This window comes from Sturnira hondurensis, unplaced genomic scaffold, assembly GCF_014824575.4.
Source record: "Sturnira hondurensis isolate 20B ecotype Veracruz unplaced genomic scaffold, ASM1482457v3 Scaffold0021354, whole genome shotgun sequence".
NCBI lineage: Eukaryota > Metazoa > Chordata > Mammalia > Chiroptera > Phyllostomidae > Sturnira > Sturnira hondurensis.
In genome coordinates, this window is record NW_028093985.1 from 21,717,761 (window position 1) to 21,728,849 (window position 11,089).

Sequence of the window (11,089 nt, forward strand, 5' to 3'; positions counted from 1 at the left end):
TGGCCCCTGCGGTGCCTTATTACCTTGTAAACACCTTGCCTGCATCAGGCAGGACTTGTCCTCTATTCTTATCTGTTTTCCTTTAACATTGACTGCCCTCACCACCTGCAAAGAGAGCACCTTGAAAAGATTAATTATTAATTTCAAAAAAGTCACTTCAAACACTTCAAAAGTCAACGGAGAAGAGGGAAACCCCCAGTAACTGATTGTATAGTCACACTTGACATTGACTTGATCATTTTATTTATCCTTTTTTTCTGTCTTGAAAAACAATAGGTCAATTCAGTTTTATGACATCTGAGATATAAATGCATATGAGTTTAAGAAGTGCTGGTGGTAAAATATTTATTGGTTAAATCTGACAGTCATATTTATAGTCTTATCTCCAAAGACCTGTGAAGTATATATTATTAAATGGAATCTATATTGAAAAGTTTTGCCCTCAGAATACATAATTTGCCTGCGTAGTTTCTTTGTACATGCCTGCTTTAAGCTAAAGAATTCCAAGGGCTTCTGGATATTCAACTGTTTTTTTTAATATCTGTGGAATGGACTATGTAATATATCACCATGATTGACAGTGTTGGCATGTCACAGAGGTGGATCTCTAATACTAACTATGGGACTGTAGAGTTTCCACACAAACCTGTCAGAAATAGGTTTTTCTTTTTTTTTCAAGCAAAATATCACGTCACTTTGACCCATATGCTCCTTTCAAATGCTGTAAGAATGACTCGAAGATTATTAGCTATCAAATATTTATAGTATGAGTATTTGGGACCTTTTCAAGCTCCAAAGAATTTAGTACATTTGATGTATTTTAAGTCCCTAAAATGTACAAGGAACTGCCCTACTTCTTGTCAAGATAAAGCGTGCAACTGACAATCTCTGGCATTTCGTGGGTGCTCAGTTTGTGCAGGGTACTGTTCTAAGTACATTCTGAGTATTAATTGAGCTAATTGTCCACAACCTTAAAATAAGGTGGTATTATTTCTCCAATTTAAAAGATAAAAAAACAAACCCTAGAGAGGAAAACAATTGCTAGAAATCACAAAACTAGTAGGAGATATAACCAAGATTTGAAGACAGGCCATCTGACTCTAAAGCAGCTCCATTCTTGTTTTATTCCAGCCTGTGAGGAGATTTCGTATAATGGAAGGAAGAAAGGGAGTAGAGTAAGATGTGCAAATGTAATAGAGCAAGACAGAAGATTTAGAAATAAAAATATCATGGAGTTGAGAAATAAAGAAGTATATCCATTTTCATCGGAACTGAAAAATCTTACTAAAAAAAGTGGCATATTGATTGGCACATTGGGGAGGGTTTGTACTAAAAGCATAGGAACTGGCCCAAGGCCTTCTCAGGAGAAGGGGGGGTGAGGATTGAGACACAGACATGGGGTAGGATGAGCATGTTGGGGTGACAGCAGGTAGTTCAGTTCGGTGAGGGACAGGGTACAGAAAGAACAGTAACGGTAGGTGAACCTGGAGGGGTAAAGGGAGGCTTAAAAATGTTGAAAAACATGATGTGCTAGGTCAAAGAGTTCAGAACTTAGCAATGTGGAGATTTTAGAATTTCTGAATGAGTAAAATGATTAAAGCACTTGCCAGGGAAATATTTATCCAGTGCTGGAACTTTATTATATTTATCATCTATTCCAAAATATATGATGAAATATCTATACTAGTAATAGAAAGTAAAGAGGAAGATGGAAGCAAGATATACTTTTATCTAGTTATCATAATGGTTACCAACTGAAATCTAAGAAAGTGGTTTGTGGGATGGACTGGGTGTAGGAGAGCCTGTGGTCCGTGCTCACTGGTTCTACTCCCAGGTCATGCTCTAGAACCATCAGAGGTACTTCCAGGACCCCAATGCCCAGGGCACATCCCAGACCCATCATATCAGGATCTCTGAGATTCCAATCAACTTGTCAGTATTTTTAAAGCTCCCAGAGAGATTTTATTGTGCCACCAAGATTGCAAACTATTGCTCTACTACGTTCAGTGATGAGGATTTGAACTTCAGGGCTCCCAGTGATAATGGAAAAGAAAGAAAGAATATGTAAAATAATTTGAAAGGAAAGTCAGTATTTCCTTTTGAAAATGCTATGAAAATTGTACCCATAGCTCAACTTATTTTAAAAAAAAAAACTCCCCTTTCACACACAATGCACAAGTTTGGAAAATTTGACAGGCTTATTGGGAACATAAAGTTCCACTGATACCAAGGCAAAGGTTGCCCAGGGTGGGGGCCTTATGCTGCAGAGCCTCACTTTCCTGGTCTGTCCATTTAAGTTATTAACACCTCTCCTATCTCCATAACAAGGAATTTAAGAGCATCAAATGCAATTATACAGAACGGAGAACCCACATGAAAAGGCAGCACTAGATCATAAGTTGTTCCTTTAAATAGAATCGAATTTAGGAGGTCCACATTAAAGATACCATTTCTACTTCCCTGGGGTGATAAACTAACCTGGTGGTTCCCTGGTGTCAAAACACCTTTTGAAGTTCTTTCTGGCATTCCAACAAGCTGACTCACATTCTAGATGCATTGGTATGCTTGTGGCTCCACCAAGGGCGTTGGTTCTTTTGTTACTTCACTTTAAATAACAGCAGCAACAAAAAGCTGCGTATTTTGATACTCAATGTAGAGTCAGCTATTGGTTACCTTTCATTGCATGAATAACTGATAGTAACAGCCAAGGGGTTTGTCCTGGCTTCTTTGTGAGCCTTCCCCATGTTTCAGCGGGTATTGTTCAAACCAGCGGCACCGACCAGGCACGTACAGTCGCTCTACCCTGTGACTGCTGACCACCGTTACTCTTAGAAGTTGCATTCAGATAAATTCCAACATGCTACCAAACTTTAATTAATCCACTTTCTATTATAGTTTTACTAGCACATAAGGAAAAGAGCTTAGAAGAGGGATAAAATGAGTTTGAACCATTCCCTTTAGAAATGCAATGCAGCTGCAACTTGCCTCACACTATTACCTTTGGAAATCCTATCTAATCTCAAAATTATGAATATTAATAATTTTATCCAGTATTTTATGTTCTATAAGCACATTTGCTTAATCCTCATAAACTCTCATTGAGGCATGCTAGCGTCAATATTCTCATTTCTTAGCTAGAGAAATCAAGGTTCAGACACGTGAAGGAATTCGTAAGCAAGCCAGCTGGAAAGTGAGACTGAAACTCCATGGAGCCTCTTTCTTTTCCGCAGCTCACTGCCCACCAGAGGAACGTTTCGTGTTGAAGTTCTCGACCGAACACGCTGTCTTTCCTGAGACTCCAGGGCCTTATTGGTCCAAAAATCTTTGTATTTGGTAATAGGTCCACTAAGTTATCAAAGACAGAATCTTGAAAGGTTACTTAAGTTCTTGGCAGTTCAAGCATTTTTGTGAAAAAGTACTCATTTTTTTCACTGAGAAACTGGGTCTAAGATAACTCCTGAATCACACACTGCTTCCCATCATTGAAGCAGTAAGAAGCAGAACACCAAATAGAGGGTTGAGCCCCTCCAAAAGTTATAGATGTGTCCAGTAAAGGCAGTTTTCCCTTATTTTCCTGTCTCTCCCCTCCTACGTGTATCAGTGTTTAATGAACGAAATTTATTTATTCAACATACTGTCACTGGGAGCCTATTATATGTCAGGCACTTCATGAAGTACTAGAAATATACAAAGATGAATAATAAATCTACTATCCCAGCTCTGTGGTTCACAGCTTGGTAGGCGAGATAGATAAAAAAACAAACAGCTCAGACTACAATGTGCTGCATAGTGGTGCTGAGTTGGAAGCAAAGTGGGGTGAGAACACAGAGGAAGCACCAATTACTTGCCTAGAGGAAGGCTGTGGGGAACGCCTGCGCTAGAAGCCCCCTGTCAGCTAGGTCTTCAGTGAGTGAGTAGGAGTTTGCTGAGAGGGGAAACAGCGCATGTGCGGGGGAGAGGGGGAGGGGTGGCATGTGACATAATTCCTAAGGATGCTTAATTACATTCCAACAGGATTCTAAATAATAACTATAAAGAGCAAGTGTTTTCCTGACCGGGGGTCTTCTCTTCCATTTTCTCCAAACTGCAAGACAATCCATATTCAGCAGCTCATTATATATTTTTCTATTCCACAGTTTAAGTGTAAGCAATAGTAAGAAACTCTGGAAATATCATATGGTGAAAAGATGGATGGCTTTGAAGTTGGGAAATTCAAGGCCGTGGGTTGGGGCAGGGGAGAAGAATAGAGACAGAGAGACAGAGTATAGAAAGAGAAAAGGAGGAACAAGCAGCAGTTGGCATGAGTGTTTGTGAACTAGTTCTCTTGGATATGATTGCATTTGGACTAGGTCTTGGGAGGTTATTATATCAAATGAATTGATTGTGAAGGCGCTTTGTAAAATGAAGGAACCACACAAATAAGTGCCGTTACTGAGTGAGCTTCAGCCTGTAATGGAGATGGGTCCCGAGCTTGCCGGGTCCGAATGCAGCTGTGCACTAGGGCTGCCGTATCTGAAGGGACAGCAGAGATGAGAGGAGTTCTGGGAAGATCGGAAAGAGCATATGTGTGCACCAGGGTGTGACCTCCTTGGGCTCTGTTGCACTGAGAACGAATTTCCTGTGCCAGCTCAGCCATAGCCTGCCTTTCCTACAGGATATCAAGCTCCAAGTTTACAGTTCCTATCAGGGAGTCTCTTTGTTTGAACAAAGCCTCATTTGTTAGGAAGTGTCACAGATCAGCGTGTATCAGATGCAAGATTGAATGTCCCTCAAGCACAAAGACATGCAAAGCTATGCCAGGATACCAGCAATGGGGCTTTTCACCATAAGAAAACAGATGGCCAGAGTGAAAAAGGCCGGTCTTTATGGAAAAGAAATTCTTCCAACCCGCTGCCACCCCCGCGCCCCCTTCCTGGTACTGCCCCCTCCCCTGCTCTTCTTTCACTCCATTGCGCTGAGAGTGAAACATTCGATAGGCTGCAACATCATCTGATGTTTGTGTCCTTTTAATTAAACCAGGAGATCTGGAATAGGGGCACCCTTGTCTTCCCAGAGAAATGATTTCAGAAAGAAGATAATAGGACCCCTTTTTCTGCAGGCTTGCAAGAGGCTTGTGTGTAATTTGTCCTTTGCAAGAGCAATCAAAGATAACCGGTGCGCAATTGATTACGGGCTTTGTGTTCTTTTAATTACTTGTTTCTACACACTGGTTAGTTACATGCTGAAAGCAGATCCCTCTGAGTTCTCTCTAAGCTGTAGTGCTTTCTTTTGCTTACATGGTTTAATAATAAAGCTATTAGTAAGCCACTGCCACATAGAACAATCCTATCAGACAAGGATAGATCTTGAATCTTGGCCTTTTTTTATTCTTCCAATAGACTATTAGATGTTTTTATGGAAAACAAGGTTACAGAATGCTACACTGTTGCTTAAAAGTACAAAAATATTCTACAGTTTCAGGAGAGTAAAGTTGTTCTTATTCCCCAAAACAGAAAGGTTAGAACTTCTATAGCAGGGTTTCAGTTTGCTTTTTTCTTAATTGAGAAAAATAGAAACATTTTTTTTCTTTTTACTGAACACTAATCTGTCACCCGGTATAACCGAATCCTTTGAAAAACCATAGGAAGAAACTCTAAAAAGTTAACACAATATATAGACCAGATTATTATTGTTTGGATCCCACGTACTGAAAATGCTATGAAATCAATTAATGCCAGATGAAAATGTAAGAACAATTTTATTATTACTTTAAGTTCTCTACCTAAAAGCTAAACAGTAAAAAAAAAAGGAGCTTTCTAATGATAGAAAACTTAATTTCTATACCATTATTTACTTACCTGCTACTGACTATGCCCTAGAGAGAAAGAAAAGCTGAAGGTTGTAACCACATGAAAGAAACCCATCTAATGCCACTATGCAGGCTCTGAGACTACAGCTGCTGAAATAGGAAATGAATGGAAAGCTTAGCAAAGTGTGTGATCCCCACAAAGGACACTAGACCCGGGAGCTCAGGCCCCTGCTCCATCTGCTCCATCTGCTCCATGGGCGTGAGCTCCTTGGCAATGGAGAAACTACCCCTGAACTCTCAGAAAACCTCTGGTGTAGAGCCCTGCCCACTGGTCCTTTAGGCCTCGCTTCTGCCATGCTGCTGGACCCCTCCGCCTTCCCAGACACACTCTGCTTTACGGGATTGTATCTGCCTAAGACATGTTCAGTGTGTGCTTCGTGACATGGAAAACACAGAAACTTTCCTTGAACTATGGTTCTCTCTGTAATCTAGGCAAGGGTCTTCAACAAAAGAAAGAGTCCATGAAAAATGAACTTTTTGGGTTCTAATTTAGAAAAAGAGGAGAAACTCGACCTAGGAAGAGCAGACAGATGGTACAGGGCGGAGCACGTGGGACAGAGCTCTGCAGATGGGGATGTCGCAGACTGGTGAGGGCCAAGAGTCGGAGGGGAAACATTCCAGTGTGGTTCAGGAGGCAGTAGGACAGGAGGTGGACTCGGGGAGAAGTGTACAAAGGAGAAATGTGGATAAGATGAGGCTGATTACAAAGAATCTCAAATGTCAGACATTCTTTAAAGGTTACTGATCCAGTGCTTTCTGGGTGTGTTGAGCTAGGCATTGGAGATTACAAAAGGAATACGACATCGCCTTCTAACCCATGAAACTCGCCATCAGGTGGAAGAGACAAACTGAGCATATCAACCATCAAAAATTACCATGTGTGTATATTCTATAATCATAGTTAAATAATAAGAATATTCGTATTTGACATGTTTATGTTACACCCAGCCTAATGTATTATCTTGCCGATGGCTGTAATACATTCCTCAGTTGTATTCCTCGGTGTCAACTGTTACGCTGTTTCATGAACCCTGCTACGTTTCTCTCTCCTTCCCCTTTTAAATTAGTTTCTAACCAACTGCTTTCGTTCCCCAGCATTTTTTCTCTTCATTATCACAGAAGTACATTTAGCTTTCATTGGCTCTCTCTAATGCTTCACGTTGTCAGAGTTCTTCCACAAGGTTCAGCCACTTGTACATTTCTTAAGCCATTTGAAGAAATGATACGTATCTAAGAATTGTGAGATTCTTAGAATGCCAGAGGGTCTGTGTGAAAGCCGTGGTAATGTGATCTTTGGGAAAACATACCTAAGCATTGCAAACACACAATTTAATGAAATCTACATCTAAGCACTGCACTTATTTTATTCTTTAATAGAGTTTAGAGCAAAGTACTATGTAAGTACAGAAGGAGGGGTGGTTAGAAAGATATGAGGTGAATATCAGACCTAATTCTTAAAGTGCAAAATAAGTATTTTCATGGAGCATAACCTAAAAACAGATATGATAAATTTCCTGTCTTCTCTTCTCCTCATCTTTTAGTGAACGTCCTTCTACATTTTTAAGAAATGCAGTATTACGGGTTTCCTTCTCTTACAAACATCCACCCTACAGAATGTACATTGTCGGTGGGCTCTGATGCAAATTGCTTCACAGCAGAAGCCACTCTGCCATTATACTCTAATTTGCAGCCACGCTGGCTTTCAGCTGGTGCCTTGTCCTTGGGTTATCGTTCACTGTCAGGGCCTCTCCAGGACTCGCCAGCTGTTCCCTCAACAACAGGGGAGGAGGGAGGCAGTCATATGTCACTGATTCCCAAGAAAAGCCTGTCTTCATTGCCTCCTTGGTTCTGGCACTAAGAATCAGGCCGTGAGGACCAGGGCTGCCCCTGGCAAACCTGTGAAGTACGTAACGTTTTCTTAGTTAATATCTATTTCCCCCTGTCCCCTAATTTTCCCAGGCTTTAGGCTGCACCTGGCAATTCCAGGACTTAATTTAGCCTACCTACCCTCTCTGGATAAGGATTCAATCTATAGAACAATGGTTCTCAGCTGAAGAGCTAATACTTATCCTAAAATATACCTCACATGTGCATGTACATGCACACATGCAAACACACACAAGTACAAAAGTTTGCATAAAAATTTTCCTTGAGGCCAGCCTAGGATAAGAAACCCTGTCTGAACCTTCTTTTTCTCTCTCTCTCTCTTTTTGTTGTTCAATCACAGTTGCCCCCATTTTCCCCCCATTACTCTCCCCTCCCCCCACACCCTCATCTCCCTTCTTTCTCTTTGTAGTTATCTCCATGATTTCCCCCATTTTCTCACACCCCGTTCTCTTGGCTCCAATCTAATTCACAAGAAAGTATTTTAAAAGATTTTAAATGTATATATATTTTTTTAATTTTTAACTTACTTTTTAATAAAAGGGCCAACAAAATAACTGATTATAGAGCTGGTTAAGGCTGAACTCCAACTAAAAGGAACCCTGGGCTTACACCATGCCCACTATTCACCCAGCTCCTGTCGAAACAACCGCGATAAACTTGTGTGAAATTTGCGTGTGATGCATGAGGAATTTTGAAGAGAGATTTTGTATTTCTCCTTATCGAGGGTCACTAAATACCAAGTTAGAGAGACTAATAGTTAAAATGTCCTTCTCTTTAGACCTGGGCAGTGATGATTCCATGCTAACAGCTGCCCGCTGCCTCCCAGCGGTCACGTTTTCCAGAAGTGCCACCTGTCTCACAGCGCAGCTGCAGGTGGTGTTTGCTGGTCCGTGGACGGGACTCCCATAGGGCTCACTGGTATTGCGTGACACCTTAGGGGATTTTGGGTCCTTGTTAGGCTCTCGAAAAGAAGAAAGCTAGAAAAAACCCCGAGGCACTACGGTGGAAAATTTTCAGTCTGTGAGTAAAGATGAGGCCCTATCAGTGCTGTGTTCCAAAGCAGAAAGAACAAAAATGTAGTATGTGCTACTACACCTCCCTCAGTGACTATTTTAAACAGTGCTGTTTAATTATGACACTTCCTGCTTAGCCTGGATGCAGCCTCAGCATCCTTCTGGATACAGTTATAAGGGTGCTCTTCACCAGTTGTCTGAAAGGGACAGAGGAGGTAAAGTTCTCTGTTTCTGTGCTAGATTATTGATAGAGTCACCAAGCCATTGCAAATGCAGAACTGCCTGAGTTTTCTCTTGGACAGAGGACAAGCGCCTTTCTAAGGTAATAGCTTCCCCATGCCATGTGACTGGCGCAGGTTCATAAATCACAACTTATGGACCAAATCTGACCTGCCAAGTGATTTTTGTAAATAAAAGCTTGTTGCCACAAGGCCCACACCATTTGTTTATGTATTGTGTGTGACTGCTTTCCCAGTTAGATTATATACACCAATAAGTTAGCATTGGCGTTGGATTTTTTTTTTTTTACTTTCTTACAAGTATAACATGGAGAACTTTGGCTTCTGGTTTGGCCTCCAAGGAGATGATTATCTCCTCCAAAGACTCCAAACTTTCAATGACATAGGAAAGAACAAAATAGGAGCCTATGATTGGCTTATAGATCTCAGTAGCATTTGGGTTTTGAGAGTCATGAAAGTATGACTCCACCACGAAAATATGATCGGAAGTGTGATGCAAAGCCATCACACCTCTTTTGGCTTCCCTCCCTTCCCAGCAGCTCTTCCTCCAACATGGGGATTCAGGCTTGGCATTTACAGGTTCTGTGAGGCTTTTTCTGAGACAGAGAACACTACTCCCTAGTGAGGTCCATGATCAAACACCACACAAAAGCTGCTTGCTCTTTTGCAGTGGGGTGGCCAAGAGGGTCACCAGGGCTCTGACATGAAGGTGTGCCGGGTCACAGAGTGCCACACTGCAATTCCAAATTCACATTTGCTGGCTGCTGTGCAGCATTCATGCTTAAGTCAACTCTGATAAACTTTGTGTAATTCTTTTCATAGCAGTCTGTCCTCAATGCGTTATCTGTATAAAGGGCCAAATCAAAATAATTCCTTCAGGAGTTTTAAAGGGGCAAGGAATGCAGAGAATAAACATTTCTTGAGCACTTCCGCCATGCTAAACACTGAACTTTACACTTTCCCAAGCACAACCTTATTTCCCATAACTTCCTGTGACTTAAAAGTGATTCTATTTACATTATTGAAATTTTCCCGATATGGATGATCCCAACAGACAACTAGTCATAGCTCTTATGACTAAATTAATTAATGAAACCTCGTTCTCTCCTTAAAGAATATTTTCTACGGAGAATGATTCCTTATATTTGGGAGAATAGAAAAGGAACAAGGAAAAGACAGAAAATGTTAAAGAAGGAACAGATGAAGATCTGGGAAAGAAAAAAAGGTGGGATTTCGCAACTTGAAATTACTGTTAAAGCATATTCCCAAAAGACGCTCCCATCCCTAGCTAAAGAACCAGATGAAACCCCGTGTGTGCCAGATATGAGCAGATGTGTATCCCACAATCTGTGTTGAGCAGAAACAGCCCTTTGATGAGAGCTTCAAGGAACAGTGGCAGCTGGGCATCACTGAGTCCGGCCGGCCATACCTGGCTCACACAGGAGAGATTTCTGAGAGATTTTGCTGTGGCAAGATCAAAAGGATTCCAGACAGGAAATTCCTGCTGGGGCTCTAGTGTCAAAACTGGATTCAGTGTGAAAACTGCGAACTCAGCTTAGGCAACACAGTTAATAGGATGGCTAACTGCTCACTTCCTGTGTCTGCTCCTTTGCCACAGTCCCAAACCCACGGCCAAGTCACCATAGAGGGCGAAATGGTGGGAGTGGAAGAAGAACAGGAGCTGCAAACGCAAGGAAGACTTTGAAAGCAGTGCCCTGGAGGGACGAGAGGCGAGTGGCAGGCTCTGCATCTTTAAGAGGCATTTTCCATTGCCTCTTCCAATGGCATTTTCCAACACCTTTCCAATGACCGACAAATGCTCAGCATTTTCAGCACTGTTTATCATGGAAGGGAGAGGAACTGCAACCATATTCTGCTGAGTTTTGATGGCAGCTGGACTTGGTGGATGTCTTTCAGGCTTACTCAGCTTTATTCACATTCTTCCAGCAGCTGAGCCTTCCTGCAACACGGTTCAACAGCACCAGCACAGATACCATGCAAATACCTGCTGCTCTTGCCTTGTTCCAGCTCCACACTTTCCAGCAAAGGGCAGATTTAACCATATCCTGGTATAATGGAGAGATTTTCTCTTTTTTTATGCT